Source organism: Rattus rattus, chromosome 5 (assembly GCF_011064425.1).
Source record: "Rattus rattus isolate New Zealand chromosome 5, Rrattus_CSIRO_v1, whole genome shotgun sequence".
In the NCBI taxonomy this organism is placed as follows: domain Eukaryota; kingdom Metazoa; phylum Chordata; class Mammalia; order Rodentia; family Muridae; genus Rattus; species Rattus rattus.
This window is the reverse complement of record NC_046158.1, coordinates 108,986,811-109,007,935: the sequence shown is the minus strand read 5'-3', so window position 1 is coordinate 109,007,935 and position 21,125 is coordinate 108,986,811. Positions and strand designations below refer to the sequence as shown.

At 38.9% G+C, this 21,125-nt stretch overlaps 1 pseudogene; it reads right to left on the bottom strand.

The window, feature by feature from the left end:
• Positions 1 to 17,697: 17,697 nt before the first annotated feature.
• Positions 17,698 to 18,402, bottom strand: LOC116900979 (annotated as a pseudogene).
• Positions 18,403 to 21,125: the final 2,723 nt, after the last annotated feature.

Here is a 21,125-nt window from a genome sequence, read left to right as displayed (position 1 = left end):
GGTTCCATATTCCCACAGCAGGGCTTTTCAGCTAAAATTGCCTGCATTGAGGCCTGAGAACCTTGCCCATCCAAAGTCTCTGGGACTTTATAGACATTTTCCCCATCAACCACTACCCATCATCAGCAGCTGCATATTTCCATTCATTCCACTGGCCATCTGGATCTCTCCCCCTGTAAAAACATATCTCATCCTATCCCATATTATCCTCTTTTCCCTCTCTCCCACCCATTTATCTCCCTCTCTCTGCATCCTATGGCTATTATTCCCTCATTCTATGTGGGATATAATCATTGTCACTAGACTCACTTGGGTCTTCTTCTTGTTTACCTTCTTTGTGTATGTGGGGTGTATCATGGATATTCAGTACTTTCTGGCTAATATCCATTTATCAATAAGTATATACCATACATATCCTTTGATATCTCACTCAGAATATATTCTAGTTCCATTCATTTGTCTGCACATTTCACAATATCTTTCTGTGTGATACTGAATAGTTCCAATGTGTAGTTGTTCCATATTATCCTTATCCATTCTTCAGCTGCGGGACATAAGGCTATTTAAAGTTTCTAGTTATTAGCAATAAAGGTGCAATGAACATAATTGACCAAGTGTCCTTGTGGTATGTTGGAGCATTTTTCAGGTATACCCAGGAGTGGTATAGCTGCATCCTGGCTTAGAATTATTCCCAAATTTCTGAGAAAATGCCTAATTGATTTTAAAAAAGGGCAGTTGTCTTGTTTAGGATTTTACTGCTGTGAAAAGATACCATGACAAAGGCAAGTCTTATAAATGACAATACATTATTGGGGCTGGCTTACAGGTTCAGAGGTTCATTCCATTATTCTCATGTCAGCAAGCAAGCACGGTACTGGAGGAGCTGAGAGTTCTACATTTTCATCTGAATGCTGCTAGCAGAAACCTAATTTCCAGGCAGCTAGGAGTAGGGTTTTAAAGACCCTGCCTACAGAGACACACCTACTCCAACAAGGCCACACCTAATCCAATGAGACCACACTTCCAAATAGTGCCACTCACTAAGCCAAGCATACACAAACCATCACAGTAGTACAAGTTTGCATTCCCACCAACACTGGAAGAGTATTTCTTTGCTCACCATCTTAACCAGTGTGTGTGCTTCATTGAATTTTTTATTTTAGCCATTCTTATTGCTGTAAGGTGATCTCATGGTCATTTTGATTTTCATTTCCCTGATAATTAATGAAGTCGAACATTTCTTTAAATGCATCTCTTCCCTTTGAGAGTTCCCTTTTGAGAATTTTCTTTTAAAAATCTGTCCCCCAATTATAATTTGGTTTATTTTGTTTTTAAGAAGACTAAAATTTTGAGTTCTTGATGTATTTGGATACTACTGCTTTGCATGATATAGGCTTAGTGAAGATCTTTTCCCAATGTGTAGGCTGCCATTTTGATAGTATCCTTGGCCTTATAGAAGTTTTCAGTTTCAAGAGGTCCCATTTAACAATTGTTGGTCTTAGAGCCTGTTCAGTATATTTTCTCTGTTCAGTATATTTTCAAAGCATTCGAAGCTATTTCCTCCTTTCTCCTCTATTAGAGTCTGTATATCTAATTTTATGTTGAGATCCTTAACTCACTTGAACTTGAGGTTTGTGCTAATAAATATGCATCAATTTGTCTTCTTCTACATGCATAATACCCCTCAAACAAGTGGCACTTGTTGAAGATGTTTTCTTCTTTCCAATGTATAGTTTTGGCAGCTTTGTCAAAAATTGTAAGTGTATGGGTTTATTTCTTGGTCTTCAATTAATTCCATTGATCAACTGGTCTGTCACTGTACTAGTACGACTGAGGTTTTTAACTGTGTGCTTTGTAGTACAGCTTGTGGTCAGGAAAGGTGATTTCTACCAGAAGTTCTTTTATTGTTGAGATTTGTTTTCACTATTTTGGGTTTTTTGTTTTTTAATATGGAGTGGAGAGTTGCTCTTTCAAAGCCTATAAAGGTTGTGTTGGAATTTTGATGGGAATTGCATGGAATCAGTAGATTGGTTTTGGTAAGATAGCCATTATCAGTAAGCTAAGACTACCAATCCAGGACCATGGTTGATCTCTCCATGTTCTGAAGTCTTTTTTGACTTCATTCTTCAACCATTTGAATTTATGATCATAAATGTCTTTGACTTGTTTGATTAGCATTCTGCCAAAATATTGTATATTATTTTTAGACCCTAAGTTTGATAAAATTCAAGTTATCAAATGTATAGGATTTTAATTGGAATGTTGAGAAGGGAGGAAAATGGAAGCAAAAAATAGAGATGGAATGAACTGAGTGGAATGTAGAAGTATGGGAAGGTAAAAAGAGTACAACTGGGTGAATACGTTTCAATATGTGTGCTATATTTGAAAGTAATTGAAATACATTCAGACATTTATTATATTATAGCAAAAATTGTATGTTATGGTAAACAAATGAAAACAAAATAATATAGGAAAGCTTCTGTAAGGCAAAGGACACTGTTGTTAGGACAAAACGACAACCAACAGGCTGAGAAAAGATCTTTACCAATCCTACAACTGACAGAGGGCTCATATCCAAAATATACAAAGAACTCACGAAGTTAGATGGCAGGAAGACAAATAACCCAATTAAAAATGGGGTTCAGAGTTAAGCAAAGAATTCACAGCTGAAGAATGCCAAATGGCTGAGAAACACCTAAAGAAATTTTCAACATCTTTAGTCATAAGGGAAATGCAAATCAAAACAACCCTGAGATTTCACCTCACACCAGTGAGAATGGCTAAGATCAAAAACTCAGGTGACAGCAAATGCTGGCAAGCATGTGGAGAAAGAGGAACACTCCTCCATTGTTGGTGGGATTGCAGACTGCTACAACCATTCTGGAAATCAGTCTGTAGGTTCCTCAGAAAATTGGATATTGCACTACCCGAAGACCCAGCTATATCTCTCTTGGGCATATACCCAAAAGATGCCCCAACAAATAATAAAGACACATGCTCCACTATGTTCATAGCAGCCTTATTTATAATAGCCAGAAGCTGGAAAGAACCCAGACGCCCTTAAACAGAGGAATGGATACAGAAAATGTGGTACATCTACACAATGGAATATTACTCAACTATCAAAAACAATGACTTTATTAAATTCATAGGCAAATGGATGGAACTGGAAAATATCATCCTGAGTGAGCTAACCCAATCACAGAAAGACATACATGGTATGCACTCACTGATAAGTGGCTATTAGCCCAAATGCTTGAATTACCCTAGATGCCTAGAACAAATGAAACTCAAGACGGATGATTAAAATGTGAAGGCTTCACTCCTTCTTTAAAAGGGGAACAAGAATACCCTTGGCAGGGAAGAGAGAGGCAAAGATTAAAACAGAGACTGAAGGAACACCCATTTAGAGCCTGCCCCACATGTGGCCCATACATATACAGCCACCAAACTAGATAAGATGAATGAAGCAAAAAAAGTGTAGGCTGACAGGAACCGGATGTAGATCTCTCCTGAGAGACACAGCCACAATATGGCAAATACATAGGCGAATGCCAGCAGCAAACCACTGAACGGAGAACAGAACACTCGTCGAAGGAATCAGAGAAAGGACTGAAAGAGCTTGAAGGGGCTCGAGACCCCATATGAACAACAATGCCAAGCAACCAGAGCTTCCAGGGACTAAGCCACTACCCAAAAACTATACATGGACTGACCCTGGGCTCCAACTGCATAGGTAGCAATGAATAGCCTACTAAGGGCACCAGTGGAAGGGGAAGCCCTTGGTCCTGCCAAGACTGAACCCCCACTGAACAGGATTGTTGGGGGGAGGTCTGTTTGGGGAGGAGGATGGGGAGCAGAACACCAATATGAAAGGGGGTGGGGGGCTAGGTGGATGTTTTCTTGGAAACCTGAAAATTCAATAACAATTGAAATGTAAATAAGAAATAACCAATTTAATAAAGATGGAAAAATGGGGGGGAGAAAGTTTAAAAAAAATAGGAAAAGAGCTGAGTTGTTTGCAGCTCCCTGACCTCCACTGTCTGGGTCTGGCTCACACTGCCATCTTGCGGACACTTGCAGAACACAAGGAGCATCTTAAACTTAGAGGAATTCAGGTGTCTAAAACACAACTGGTCTGGAAACTTTCCCCACTAATTTTATGTCAGTCAGGTTCTCATAGGGCATATCCAGCACAGGTAAGTTATTCACTGCCTTTTACCCTCTGTTATTTGTTCAACAGGTCTCCTTGCCTTCCCAGGAAGTCCAGCTAGCATCAGAATCATCAACCAACACCAGGAATGACCATATGGCTAAAGGCCAGCATAAGAACACCATTCAAGGGGTTTATATAAAGAGACCCGTGGCTTCAGCTACATATGTAGCAGCGGATTAACTTGTTGGACATCAGTGGGAAGAAAAACCCTTGGTCTTGACAAGGCTCCATGCCCCAGTGTAAGGGATATCATGGCAGGGAGGTGAAAAGTGGGGTGTTTGTGGTTAGGTGGGGAAACACCTTTATAAAAGTAAGAGGAGGGGATATGGGATAGGTGGTTTATAGAATTTAACCAGAAAAGGGGATAACATTTAAAATGTAAATAAACATATATCCAATAAAAATAAAAAAAGAACAAACAAAGTAAAAGTTCAAGTATTTCTATAGTTCAATGAAAATGAAAATGCAACAAAACCAAACCTATGGGACACCATGAAAGCAGTGCTTTTAATGAAAGCACTAGAAACCTTCTAAAAGAAATGAGAGTGATCTCATGCTAGTAACTTAACAGCACACCTAAAATTCTAGAACAAAAATGAACAAACACTCAAAGAAAAATACATGCCAGAAAATCAATCTGGGATTGAAATCAGTGAATTAGAAACAAATAACAAAATTCAAAGAATCAATGAAACCAAAAGCTGGGTCTTTGAGAAATTAACAAGAGAAACATACACCTAGGGAAAACAACTAAAAGGCAGAGAGATAATATTCAGATTATCAAAATTAGAAATGAAAAGGCAGTCATAACAATTGAAATTAAGGAAATTCAAACAATAACTAGGTCTTATATCAAATGCATGAACTCCACAAAACTAGGAAAATTTAAATGAAATGGACTATGTTCTAGATAGATCCAACTTACCAAAGTTAAATAATGTTTAGGTAAACTATCTAAACAGTCCTATAGACACTGAGTAAATAGAAGCAGTTAACAAAGGTCAATCAACCAAAATAAGCCCAGAGTCAGATATTTTTGAGGATGCTATCACGTCGAAGGAGAGGTAGTACTAATACTCCTCAACCCATTCTACATAATAGAAACAGCACGAACATTGACAACCTCATTTTAGAAGGTCACACTTATGTTTCATTCAAATAGGCTTCATTACAGCGATAGAATTGTGAGTCAATAAAAAATTCATCAACATAATCTACCACATAAAAAATCTGAAAGAAAAAAAACATAAACATCTCATTAGATACTGACAAAATCCTTTGACATAATCCAACACCCCTTCACGTTAAAAGTCTGTTAGAAATCGGAGATATAAGGCACGTACCTGAACATAATAAACACTTACACACCAAGACAATAGTCAATGTCAAATGAAATACAAAAATAAAGCAATTCCACTAAAATCCAGAACAACCAGGAGCAGCAGGACCCCTGTGCCTGAGACACCGCCGGAACCTGAAGGAACAGACCGAATAAACAGTTCTCTGCACCCAAATCCCGTGGGAGGGAGAGCTAAACCTACAGAGAGGCAGACACGCCTGGGAAACCAGAAGAGACTGCACTCTGCACACATCTCAGACACCAGAGGAAAACACCAAATGCCATCTGGAACCCTGGTATACGGAGGCTCCCGGAAAGAGCGGCACAGATCTTCCTGGTTACTGCCACTGCAGAGAGGTCTTAGGCAGCACCCCACGAGCAAACTTGAGCCTCAGGACCACAGGTAAGACCAAGTTTTCTGCTGCAAGAGACCTGACCTGGTGAACACCAAACACAGGCCCACAGGAACAGCTGAAGACCTGTAGATAGGAAAAACTACACGCCCAAAAGCAGAACACTCTGTCCCCATAACTGGCTGAAAGAAAACAGGAAAACAGGTCTACAGCACTCCTGACACACAGGCTTATAGGACAGTTTAGCCACTGTCAGAAATAGCAGAACAAAGTAACACTAGCGATAATCTGATGGCGAGAGGCAAGCGCAGGAACCCAAGCAACAGAAACCAAGACTACCTGGCATCATCGGAGCCCAATTCTCCCACCAAAGCAAACAGGGAATATCCAAACACACCAGAAAAGCAAGATCTAGTTTCAAAATCATATTTGATCATGATGCTGGAGGACTTCAAGAAAGACGTGAAGAACTCCCTTAGAGAACAAGTAGAAGCCTACAGAGAGGAATCGCAAAAATCCCTGAAAGAATTCCAGGAAATCATAATTAAACAAGTAGAAGCCCATAGAGAGGAGTCACAAAAATCCCTGAAAGAATTCCAGGAAATCATAAATAAACAAGTAGAAGCCCATAGAGAGGAGTCACAAAAATCCCTGAAAGAATTCCAGGAAAACACAATCAAACAGCTGAAGGAATTAAAAATGGAAATAGAAGCAATCAAGAAAGAACACATGGAAACAACCCTGGATATAGAAAACCAAAAGAAGAGACAAGGAGCTGTAGATACAAGCTTCACCAACAGAATACAAGAGATGGAAGAGAGAATCTCAGGAGCAGAAGATTCCATAGAAATCATTGACTCAACTGTCAAAGATAATGTAAAGCAGAAAAAACTACTGGTCCAAAACATACAGGAAATCCAGGACTCAATGAGAAGATCAAACCTAAGGATAATAGGTATAGAAGAGAGTGAAGACTCCCAGCTCAAAGGACCAGTAAATATCTTCAACAAAATCATAGAAGAAAACTTCCCTAACCTAAAAAAAGAGATACCCATAGGCATACAAGAAGCCTACAGAACTCCAAATAGATTGGACCAGAAAAGAAACACCTCCCATCACATAATAGTCAAAACACCAAACGCACAAAATAAAGAAAGAATATTAAAAGCAGTAAGGGAAAAAGGTCAAGTAACATATAAAGGCAGACCTATCAGAATTACACCAGACTTTTCGCCAGAAACTATGAAAGCCAGAAGATCCTGGACAGATGTCATACAGACCCTAAGAGAACACAAATGCCAGCCCAGGTTACTGTATCCTGCAAAATTCTCAATTAACATAGATGGAGAAACCAAGATATTCCATGACAAAACCAAATTTACACAATATCTTTCTACAAATCCAGCACTACAAAGGATAATAAATGGTAAAACCCAACATAAGGAGGCAAGCTTTACCATAGAAGAAGCAAGAAACTAATCGTCTTGGCAACAAAACAAAGAGAATGAAAGCACAAAAACATGACCTCACATCCAAATATGTATATAACAGGAAGCAATAATCACTATTCCTTAATATCTCTCAACATCAATGGCCTCAACTCCCCAATAAAAAGACATAGATTAACAAACGGGATACGCAACGAGGACCCTGCATTCTGCTGCCTACAGGAAACACACCTCAGAGACAAAGACATACACTACCTCAGAGTGAAAGGCTGGAAAACAACTTTCCAAGCAAATGGTCAGAAGAAGCAAGCTGGAGTAGCCATTCTAATATCAAATAAAATCAATTTTCAACTAAAATTCATCAAAAAAGATAAGGAAGGACACTTCATATTCATCAAAGGAAAAATCCACCAAGATGAACTCTCAATCCTAAATATCTATGCCCCGAATACAAGGGCACCTACATAGGTAAAAGAAACCTTACTAAAGCTCAAAACACACATTGCACCTCACACAATAATAGTAGGAGACTTCAACACCCCACTCTCATCAATGGACAGATCACGGAAACAGAAATTAAACAGAGATGTAGACAGACTAAGAGATGTCATGAGCCAAATGGACTTAACGGATATTTATAGAACATTCTGTCCTAAAGCAAAAGGATATACCTTCTTCTCAGCTCCTCATGGTATTTTCTCCAAAATTGACCATATAATTGGTGAAAAAACGGGCCTCAACAGGTACAGAAAGATAGAAATAATCCCGTGCGTGCTATCGGACCACCACGGCCTAAAACTGGTCTTCAATAACAATAAGGGAAGAATGCCCACATATACGTGGAAATTGAACAATGCTCTACTCAATGATAACCTGGTCAAGGAAGAAATAAAGAAAGAAATTAAAGATTTTTTAGAATTTAATGAAACTGAAGGTACAACATACCCAAACTTATGGGACACAATGAAAGCTGTGCTAAGAGGAAAACTCATAGTGCTGAGTGCCTGCAGAAAGAAACAGGAAAGAGCATATGTCAGCAGCTTGACAGCACACCTAAAAGCTCTAGAACAAAAAGAAGCAAATACACCCAGGAGGAGTAGAAGGCAGGAAATAATCAAACTCAGAGTGGAAATCAACCAAGTAGAAACAAAAAGGACCATAGAAAGAATCAACAGAACCAAAAGTTGGTTCTTTGAGAAAATCAACAAGATAGATAAACCCTTACCCAGACTAACGGGAGGACACAGAGAGTGTGTCCAAATTAACAAAATCAGAAATGAAAAGGGAGACATAACTACAGATTCAGAGGAAATTCAAAAAATCATCAGATCTTACTATAAAAGCCTATATTCAACAAAACTTGAAAATCTGCAGGAAATGGACAAATTCCTAGACAGATACCAGGTACCGAAGTTAAATCAGGAACAGATAAACCAGTTAAACAACCCCATAACTCCTAAGGAAATAGAAGCAGTCATTAAAGGTCTCCCAACCAAAAAGAGCCCAGGTCCAGACGGGTTTAGTGCAGAATTCTATCAGACCTTCATAGAAGACCTCGTACCAATATTATCCAAACTATTCCACAAAATTGAAACAGATGGAGCACTACCGAATTCCTTCTATGAAGCCACAATTACTCTTATACCTAAACCACACAAAGACCCAACAAAGAAAGAGAACTTCAGACCAATTTCCCTTATGAATATCGACGCAAAAAATACTCAACAAAATTCTGGCAAACCAAACTAATGGCACATTAAGACAATAATCCACCATGATCAAGTTGGCTTCATCCCAGGCATGCAGGGATGGCTTAATATACGGAAAACCATCAACGTGATCCATTACATAAACAAACTGAAAGAACAATACCGCATGATCATTTCATTAGATGCTGAGAAAGCATTTGGCAAAATTCAACACCCCTTCATGATAAAAGTCCTGGAAAGAATAGGAATTCAAGGCCCATACCTAAGCATAGTAAAAGCCATATACAGCAAATCAGTGGCTAACATTAAACTAAATGGAGAGAAACTTGAAGCAATCCCACTAAAATCAGGCACTAGACAAGGCTGCCCACTCTCTCCCTACTTATTCAATATAGTTCTTGAAGTTCTAGCCAGAGCAATCAGACAACAAAAGGAGGTCAAGGGGATACAGATCCGAAAAGAAGAAGTCAAAATATCACTATTTGCAGATGATATGATAGTATATTTAAGTGATCCCAAAAGTTCCACCAGAGAACTACTAAAGCTGATAGACAACCTCAGCAAAGTTGCTGGGTATAAAATTAACTCAAATAAATCAGTAGCCTTCCTCTACACAAAAGAGAAACAAGCCGAGAAAGAAATTAGGGAAACGACACCCTTCATAATAGACCCAAATAATATAAAGTACCTCGGTGTGAATTTAACTAAGCAAGTAAAAGATTTGTACAACAAGAACTTCAAGACTCTGAAGAAAGAAATTGAAGAAGACCTCAGAAGATGGAAAGATCTCCCATGCTCATGGATAGGCAGGATTAATATAGTAAAAATGGCCATTTTACCAAAATCGATCTACAGATTCAATGCAATCCCCATCAAAATACCAATCCAATTCTTCAAAGAGTTAGACAGAACAATTTGCAAATTCATCTGGAATAACAAAAAACCCAGGATAGCTAAAACTATCCTCAACAATAAAAGGACTTCAGGGGGAATCGCTATCCCTGAACTCAAGCAGTATTACAGAGCAATAGTGATAAAAACTGCATGGTATTGTTACAGAGACAGACAGATAGACCAATGGAACAGAATTGAAGACCCGGAAATGAACCCACACACCTATGGGCACTTGATTTTTGACAAAGGAGCCAAAACCATCAAATGGAAAAAAGATAGCATTTTCAGCAAATGGTGCTGGTTCAACTGGAGGTCAACATGTAGAAGAATGCAGATCGATCCATGCTTATCACCCTGTACAAAGCTTAAGTCCAAGTGGATCAAGGACCTCCACATCAAACCAGACACACTCAAACTAACAGAAGAAAAACTAGGGAAGCATCTGGAACACATGGGCACTGTAAAAAATTTCCTGAACAAAACACCAATGGCTTATGCTCTAAGATCAAGAATCGACAAATGGGATCTCATAAAACTGCAAAGCTTCTGTAAGGCAAAGGACACTGTGGTTAGGACAAAACGGCAACCAACAGAGTGGGAAAAGATCTTTACCAATCCTACAACAGATAGAGGCCTTATATCCAAAATATACAAAGAACTCAAGAAGTTAGACCGCAGGGAGACAAATAACCCTATTAAAAAATGGGGTTCAGAGCTAAACAAACAATTCACAGCTGGGGAATGCCGAATGGCTGAGAAACACCTAAAGAAATGTTCAACATCGTTAGTCATCAGGGAAATGCAAACAAAACAACCCTGAGATTTCACCTCACACCAGTGACAATGGCTAAGATCAAAAACTCAGGTGACAGCAAATGCTGGCGAGGATGCGGAGAAAGAGGAATACTCCTCCATTGTTGGTGGGGTTGCAGACTGGTACAACCATTCTGGAAATCAGTCTGGAGGTTCCTCAGAAAATTGGACATTGAACTACCTGAGGATCCAGCTATACCTCTCTTGGGCATATACCCAAAAGATGCCCCAACACATAAAAAAGACACGTGCTCCACTATGTTCATCGCAGCCTTATTTATAATAGCCAGAAGCTGGAAAGAACCCAGATGCCCTTCAACAGAGGAATGGATACAGAAAATGTGGTACATCTACACAATGGAATATTACTCAGCTATCAAAAACAATGACTTTATGAAATTCATAGGCCAATGGTCGGAACTGGAAAATATCATCCTGAGTGAGGTAACCCAATCACAGAAAAACACACATGGTATGCACTCATTGATAAGTGGCTATTAGCCCAAATGCTTGAATTTACCCTAGATGCCTAGAACAAATGAAACTCAAGACGGATGATCAAAATGTGAAGGCTTCACTCCTTCTTTAAAAGGGGAACAAGAATACCCTTGGCAGGGAATAGAGAGTCAAAGATTGAAACAGAGACAGAAGGAACACCCATTCAGAGCCTGCCCCACATGTGGCCCATGCATATACAGCCATCCAATTAGACAAGATGGATGAAGCAAAGAAGTTCAGGCCGATAGGAGCCGGATGTAGATCTCTCCCGAGAGACACAGCCAGAATACAGCAAACACAGAGGCGTATGCCAGCAGCAAACCACTGAACTGAGTACAGGACCCCCCGTTGAAGGAATCAGAGAAAGAACTGGAAGAGTTTGAAGGGGCTCGAGACCCCATATGTACAACAATGCCAAGCAACCAGAGTTTCCAGGCACTAAGCCACTACCTAAAGACTATACATGGACTGACCCTGGACTCTGACCTCATAGGTAGCAATGAATATCCTAGTTAGAGCACCAGTGGAAGGGGAAGCCCTGGGTCCTGCTAAGACTGAACCCCAGTGAACTAGATTGTTGGGGAGGGCGCAAGGGGGGGGAGGATGGGAGGGAATACCCATAAAGAAGGGCAGGGGAGGGGGATGTTTGCCTGAAACCGGAAAGGAATAACACTCGAAATGTATATAAGAAATACTCAATTTAATAAAAAAAAAATCCAGAACAAGACAAGATTGTCCAGTCTCTTCATATATATTCAGTATAGTACTTGAAATTCTACCTAGACTAATAAGACAACTAATAGAGATAAGGGATACCATTTAAAAAGGAAAAAAAAATCAAAGTATTGTTATTTTCAGGCTATATAATAGGACATGTATGTGACCCCAAAAAGTCTACAAGGAAAGTCTTAGACCTGATGAACACCTAGAGTAAATCAACTGGATACAAAAGAAACTCAAAGACAAACAAACAGGAAAATTGCAGCCCTCCTGTTTTCCAAAGATAAAAATGGCTTAGAAATCAGGAAAACAATATACTTCAATAGCCACAAATATTATAAAATATCTTGGAATAACTATAACCAAGCAAGTAAAAACCTATATGACAAGAACTTCAAAAAATAAAGAAGGAAACTGATAAGATATCAGAAGAAGAAAAGATTTCCCACTTTCATGGATGAGTAGGATGAACTTAATGAAAATAGCCATCTTACCACAAGCAATCTACAGATAAATATAACTCACATCAGCATTCCAATGCAACTCTTTACCGACATCAAAAGAGCAATTCTCAACTTCTTATGGAATGAATATCAATAACTAGCCCAACTTGTGATCTATGCTACGGGCAAGAACCAAACTCTGACACTGTTAATGACACTCTGTTATGCTTGCAGAAAAGAGTCTAGCTGCCCTCTGAGAAGCTCCATCCAGCAGAAGACTGTGCAGACACCCACGGCCAAACTGTGGATGGACCTTGGGGATTCTTATGGAAAAGTGGGGGAAAGAATTACAGACCCCAAAGAGGGATAGGAATTCTACAGGAAGAGCAAAAGTGTCAACTAATCTGGAACTCTCCAGCTCTCAGAGACTAACTCACTAATAAAAGAGTATGAACTGGCTGGATGTCTCTGCACATACATAGTAGATGAAGAACTTGGTCTCCATGTGGGTCACGAACAAATGGAACAGGGGCTATCACAAAAGCTGATGCCTCTTTATGAGATATGATCTCCTAGCTGGGTTGCTTGCATGGCCACAGTGGGAGAGGGTAAGCCTAGCCTCTCAGAGACTTGATGTGCCAGGGTAAAGAAGATACCCAGGAGTCACTACTCTCTCAGAAGACAAGTAGAGGAAAGTAGAGGAAGCTGTGGTAGAAGCTGACTACAAGTGGGTTCAGTGTGTTGGATATAAAGTGAATAAATAAAAAATTAAAATTAAGTTAATTTAACTTTTAAAAATATACTGAAATAGATATCTTATGAAAGGTAATATACAGGTTCAAAAATATTATTATCAAAATTACATCACAGGTCTTATCAGATATTTTAATAATTCTCAATTTCATATGGAAAAACAAAAAAAACCAAGGATATATAAAATAATTCCTTATAATAAAAGAACATTTTGGGAAATTGACATCCCTGACCTCAAGCTATACTGCTGAGCAATACTAATAAAACCTGCATGGAATTGGTGTAGAAATAAAAGAGGTTGTTCAGTGCAATAGAATGGAAGACTAGCAAATAAACCCACACATGCTTAATTTTTGGCAATGAAGCAAGAATAAAATATTAGAAAGGGGAGAGGATCTTTTAAAATGTTGCTGCTCTAACTGTGCATCTGCATGTAGAAAAATGCAAATGTGTCCATATTTATCACCCTGCACCAAACTCAAGTCCACGTGGACCAAACAGGTTAGGGCAAAAACAGATACACTAAATCTAATTGAACAGAAACTGAGGAATAGCCTTGAACTCCTTAGTACAGCAGACACCTTCCAGAACAAAACACTAATGGTTCACACACCAAGATCAATAAATAATGAATGGCACCTCAAGAAACTGAAAAACTCCTGTAACTCCATCAATATGACAAAACAACCGTCTACAGAACGGGAAAAAATCTTCACCAACCCTACATCTGACAGAGAGGTAATATCTCAAACATATAAAGAACTCAAGAACTTGGGCACCAATGACCCAATTAAACAATTAAGAAATGTGGTACAGAGCTAAACAGATTTCTCAATAGAAGAATCTCCTATGTCCTAGAAGCACTTATAGAAATGCTCAAAGCCCTTAGTTATCAGAGAACTGCAAATGCAAATGACTCTGAGATTCTAACTTATACCCATCCGCAGGACTAAGATTAAGAATACCGAGCGATAGAACATGCTGGTGAGGATGTGGGGCAAGAACTCTCCTTCATTGCTGCAGGGAGTGAAAACTTTTACAATCACTCCAGAAATCAATTTTCTGTTTTCTCAGAAAATTGGGATTAGTTCTATCTAAAGATTCAGCTATACTCTTCCTTGGCATATACCCAAAGAATCCACTAGCACACCACAGGGTTGTATGCCACACTTTGTTCATAGCAGTCTTATTTATAAGAGCCAGAAACTAGAAACAACCCATATGTCCCACAATGGAAGAATGGATACAGAATATGTGTTTCATTTACACAGTGGGATATAAATCAATTTAAAAACAAAGACAAACATGAATTTGTCAGGCAAGTGGAAGGAACTAGCAAATTTCATCCTGGGTGAGGTAATAACAAATCCAAAAAAGCATACATGGTAGGTACATACTTATAAATGGATATCCCACATCATTTACTAATTAAAAAAATGCTTTTTAATTTTTATAATGCTTTACAGGCTTGCCTATATACCAATCGTGTGAAGGTATTTAATCAGTGTTCCCTATTCCCAAATAATTCCATTGTGTATTAAGTTAGCATAAATTTAGTCAGTATCCATGTTTTTTTTTTTTTTCAAGAAACCTACAGATCCTTGCTAGGGATGTCTAGAGAGAAAGAACCACGTGAGAATTGGAATCTGATTGAGCAGGAAGCCAAAGAGTTTCTTGTTTAGACATAAAGAACTGTGAAGAGAAATCCTTACCTTGCTAAATATAATCACTTTCACCATCCTTAGCCTCTAGTGGTATGAAATCTGCCTCAAACCAACTACCATTGAGCCTGACAGAAACACCAGATTCTACACTGAATGCTTCATAAATCAGGAGAATGTGGGCTTTTCTGGGTTCTATTTGGTAACACTGAATGCTATTATTGTACAAAATGTCAGTAATGCTCTCACAGGACTTGTATGATATGGTGTCTATTTGTCCCAGAGAAACAGCAACGCAAACTGAAAACTGGGTGAGCACAATGTCCCTGGTAGACACTGGAATGATAAATACACAAATACTACAGTTACATGTATTCTGAAACCATCTCAGTGTGATACATAGGACACCTGTGACAACAGTCACATGCATCACTCTGAACTATTAGGAAATAAAAGGGAAATTGTGATGGTTAAAACCAAATTTAAAATGCTGTAACTCCTGCTATCAAGATCCTAGAGATATGGGAAACACACATGGCTACAGCAGAAGCTCACAATGCTTTGCTGCACTGTCTCACCTCATACTCAGAGCAGCATCTGTAGCAGGAGAGCATCTGACCCCGTCTCTGAGAACTGATTCCAAGCTTTGAGGATCCTGGGCCTTTGCCTAATTATTCAACATGCAAAGGAGCTCATTAAACCTCATAATCAGAAGGACAACTGCTCTCAACTCAATGGTCAGTGGAGTTGACAAAACTATTCACTGAGCAGTTCAAACACATCCTAAGGGATTTAAGGAGTACCCTGTTCAATTTTCACCCTGTTTCTTTTATATATATATATATATATTGATCATGTTTCCCTGTCCCCAACTCCTCTCTCTCTCTCTCTCTCTCTCTCTCTCTCTCCCTCTCTCTCTCTCTGCTGTCTCTCAAAAAACATTTTTTTAAATTGAAAGACAGAAATAAGTACTCTATGCATACCCTACTGTAAAGAATTGGAGAATTTTGGAACATTTTCTAATCTCAACAATATCAAAATGTTCAAACAACAGTACATTTCATGTTGTGTTCCTTAGTGAGAAGAGAAAGCAACTGGATCTTATAAAAGAGTTAAAGGATATGGATTCCTCTTGGTTTCAAGAAGAATTTACTGAGTATTCTTCATCCCAAATCTATAAATGTCCTAAGGAACTAAGATTATGAAAAATATGAACAGAGAAAACAGATCATTGTAAATGAGCAGAATTTTACCTTACTCTACTGTTAATACCGAAATAACAAGATATTCAGAAGATAGAGCATTTGTACCACTGCGTCATATTCAGGATGGGAGTATCTAGTATCTCAGTCTCCACAGTCAAAAGCAGATAGAAAGTTTGCAGAGTGATATGTGACCCCAAAGATAAGGACAACAGATAACATATTTTCTCTCCTTTTTAGATCCTAAATATGTTGTGTGTAAAGTTCAGGTGTATATGTATGTGTATATGTGTGTATCTCTGTGTATGGTTTTTATTTGTGTATGATGTGTATGTGGGTATATGTGTTTAAGAGAGAAAGATGAGACAGAATGAGAGAGAGGCAGAGGGGGAGAAGTAGACTAGAAAGAGAAAATTTCGGATTGTTGTTGTTCGGATTCATAGAGTAAAATTGTGTCTCTGTACATTCCGTTGTTAATTATGGACATGCAGATGGCTAAATGCTTCTTACAGGACACTTGTTTTGTCATTTCTATGGCCCATCACTGGGTTTTCTATCTTATAAATATTTATTCTTCCCACCTTCATAATGCAATCTAAAATATTACCTAATTGGCTATGACAAATAACGAACAACAGGAAATGAAAGGTGGAACTTCTCAGCAGAGAGAGGGATGCTGGAAGAAGAGACATGTGGTAGATCCAGCCAATGAATACAGAGATGAACAGGTGAAACAAAGCCAAGCACGGTTAGAGCTGGCCACAAAGAGAGACTTAGTGCCAGGGATAGTCAAGTTAGAGTAGCTGAAAGACTACCCAGAGAAAGGCCTAAATTTCAAAATATTAAAAAGCCTCTGTATCAATATTTATGTTGCTGGTGAGTTGAAAATAATCTCACTATAATTTGAGGAAAAGGAAATGGGAAATGAGGCAATTTAGTGAATATGGTAAAATATATAATGTAATTTAAAGACATTCTGTTGTGAAACTTGTGTAAAATGAGTACATATCAATAAAGAATTTTAAAAAGCAGCAACAAAACACAAAGTACAAAGGAACTTGCCACCAAGCCTAGTGTCAGACCTGAGACCCCAGAAGCCACTTGGCAAAAACAGAATCAACTCCTAGTTGTCCTCTGACATCCACAAAAATTGCATGGCACATATTCACCTACATGTGTACACACACAAGCACACACATACACACACATACACAGAAAGAAAGCAGAAAGAGAGATGAATACATGTGTATAAAGATAACTAAGTAAATAAAAGGAATACAAATAGAAGAGTCAGAAAAGGAAAGAAAGGTCAGGAAAAAATGGATATCACTAAGGAAGTAAGAAACCCCTCTAGGAACTAGAGAAATAAAGAGACAAATTTTTTTCTATATACTTTTAACCAAAACACAGTTTACCAATATCACCACAACAGCCCATAGGTCTTACATTAGGTACCAGATTTATAGAACTATGAAAAAGATAAATTCCTCATATTTAATCAATAGAGTTTGTCCTAAATTGTTGCAGAAGGAATAGTAAAAAACAATACTGTGGTTTTATTCTGCATTTTGATGTATAGAAATTTCATACCAAAAGACAGAAGAGGAAGTGAAGACATTATTTTTTTACTGCTCTGTAAACATTTTCTTCAGCTTTTAGGCATGCCAGCTCTCAGACGGTAGAAGGAAGTGTGCATGTTGTACACAGCTGTTGAAACTCTCAAGGAGGTTTGTGTAGGAAGCTGAAGCACTGTGGGAGGAAAGTTATAGTACTGCTCACAGTAATAAACTGCCAGGTCTTCAGCCTGCACACTGCTGATGGTCAGAGTGAAGTCTGTCCCAGATCCACTGCCTATGAAGCGATCAGGGACCCCAGATACCCTAGTGGATGCCAAGTAGATCAGCAGTTTAGGAGACTGCCCTGGTTTCTGCTGGTACCAGGCCAAGTAGTTCTTTTCTTCTCCATTCCAGAAAACCTCTGACTGGACTTGCAGGTAATGGTGACCCTCTCTTCTGCTAACACAGCCAGGGAAGATGGAGACTGGGTCATCACGATGTCCCCACAGGTACCTGAAATAATGAATAAGCAATGAAAATGCATACATACAAAAACATAGATTATAATAACAGTAGAAATACATCATATATGTGTCCTGATAATGTCATAATGTCTGAACATTATTACATAAGAACATTATATATTCATATATAATAGTCACGTATTGCAAATTTCTTATTTCAAAGATGAAACTTTGAAAAGATTTTACTACTTTAAATTTCTTACCAGATACCCAGAGCAGCAGGAACATGAGGACATGTGTCTGTGATTCCATCTTGCTCCCCCTGTCTGTCTGATGCAGTTCAGCCACAGAGCAAAGGCCTGGTTTATAAATTCTGAGCAACTGGGCAGGGCTGGGGAAATCAATGCAAAGCAGACAGAAAAAAAACAAAAACAAAAACAATGCAGTGTGTATGTGTGTGTGTGTGTGTGTGTGTGTGTGTGCTTGGTGTCAATCAACAGGCAAAATACCATCAGAGAAAGCATAAGGAATACTGAAAGTGATTGACTTCCTCATTTCCAACAGAAATCTACTATCAGATCTAATAGTTTTGGGTTAAAATCCAAGACATATTTAAATCAGGTGACTTTTGTAGAAACATTTGGAGAGCTATCTCAGATCGACCAGTCTAGAAAGCATGATAAGATATTCGAGAAAATCAGAATAGAAGAAAGAAACAGAGTAAGAATATTGTCCTATGAAAGATATTAAAGGATATGAAGGGAAAGAAAAGAGTCAAAATATTTGAAGTTAAATTTGTTCATTGTCCCCCATCTCCAAATGAACTCTTACAATGAGAAAATAAACATCCACCATCCAAGATAAACATGGGACAGAGATGCAAGGAGAAGACCAAATAGCTCTGTGAAATCCTGGGGGACACTAGCATAAGCCTAGGGTCAAAGAAGCTTTAATTTCAAAGTAAAGGGAAATCCAACAGAAACTATCATGTTTCTCACAAGTTCGGGAAGCTTAAAGAGGATTCTCAGTTTGGGAAAAAGGCAAAGAATAAAACAAACCAGATTTCTTTACTTCGTCATGACTAGAGACCCCCACTACCAAGAGGTTTTATTCCACAAAGGCATGTTTTCGAGAAGTCTAAAACTTAGCAGGATGAAAACTGTGTAAATATGGTCTTGCTCACTATTGAAAAATTCTGCAGAAGTGGTACAGCCACTCTAAATCAAGGAATGAATTTACAGAGACCAATAGACCACAACATAAGAGATTGTTCACATCTAAAGGAAAAAAAATGTTTGAGTGTGAAGGAAAATCAATAGTAGTAACAGAAATGAAATAGTCACCTGAATTCAGGTTAGTGAATTATGAGAGTGTATATGAGATGAATTATAAATACAGCGTTATGTGTAAAATACAAGAAACAGAAAAGTAAACTAAGTATCATGACAAAGAGTGAGATTTATATTTGTATCCCAGGGCTGCAGAGACAAAAGTAGGAGATCCTTAAGATTACAGCCAGTCTTGGGTACATAAGTTCTAGGCCGGGCTAATCTATGCATGCAGACAAGTTGTCCAGATGTATATCATTAATCAACTGACTAAAAGACAGCACATGGTATTTGTTATCCAAAGTGAATTATTTGTCTGATATTAATGTGTCAACATTAAGCCATTATACTATTAAAATTAAATATGCATTTAATCAATATGCATTTTCTTTTACTTTTTATTAAATCTATCATTTTATACAACAACTTTACAGGCATAAAACATTAAATGATTTGTGATAAGCATGTTTAGATTTCCTTTATAAACTGCAAACATACCAACATAACAGAGAGATGGTCTGTGGATTAAGAAAGCTCCCAATCACTGTTATCAGCAGGCCTGGTAGTTCCCAAGGGCAACAGGCCTTCAGGGATACAGGTAAAGCTGGCAGTCACTGATGTCAGCAGGCTACTGGGATTGCAGGTAGAACTGTCTGTCCTGAGTGGCAGCAGGATTCCAGGGATACAGGCAGAGGTAGTAGTCCCTGATGGTTGCAGGCCTCCAGGGTTACCAGTGGAGGTGTGGATCAGTAGATGGAACACAGAGGACAGGGCAGACCACACAGATGCTGGGCTTGCTGAAGAAGAGGGCAGGTCCTGGGTAGCAGCAGGATACCACGGAAGCAGGCAGAACTGTGCCTCAGGATATGAAGTGCAGACAGTGTAGGAGAAGGAGCTCACTGCTGGGTTTTTCTGCAGGGGACAACATGCAGGAACTGTGTTTGTAGTCTCACCTGTTGGGCCCTGATGGCTGCAGGCCTCCAGAATTGCAGGAGGTTGTGTGGACCTGAAAATGGAGCACAGCAGGGAAAGTGCAGACTTCACAGCTGCTGGACATGCTAGGGGACAGAGCAAGCAGTGGATGGGGAGGAGAGTATAGGATGGAGGGATGCATAATATAACTGTCCTCTGAGAAGCTTCACCCAGCAGCTAGTAAGATAAATAGATGAAGGGACCAAGAGCCAACGATCAATGTTGGAAGAGTCTTGTGAAAGAGTTAGGGGAAGGATTGATGGACCCAGAGGGGATGTCAACTCCATAAGACCAACGGATTCAACTAACCTGGGCCACTGGGGGAACCCCAGAGACTGAACAGCCAACCAAACAGCATTCATGGGCTGGACCTATCCCCTTTCCATCCAACCCTGCATATATGTAGCAGAAGTGAAACTTGGTATTCATTTGAGTCCCCCAACAACTGGAGCAAGAATTCTCCCTGACTCTTTTACCTGACTGTGGACCATATTCCTCTAACTGGAATGACTTGTCTGACCTTGTTGGGGGAGGGTGTGCTAGTCCTGTAATGACTTGATGTGCCATAATGGGTAGGTACCTTTGTGTGATGGGGACCTCCCCTCTCTCAGAGGAGAGAAGGAGGATAATATGGGAGAAAAGCTGTGTAAAGTCAAGACTGGGAGGAGAGGGGAGCTACCATTCCCACGTAAATTAATTAATTAACTAATTAATTAATAAACAAAATAATTCCCAATCTCAAACTGAATAATATAC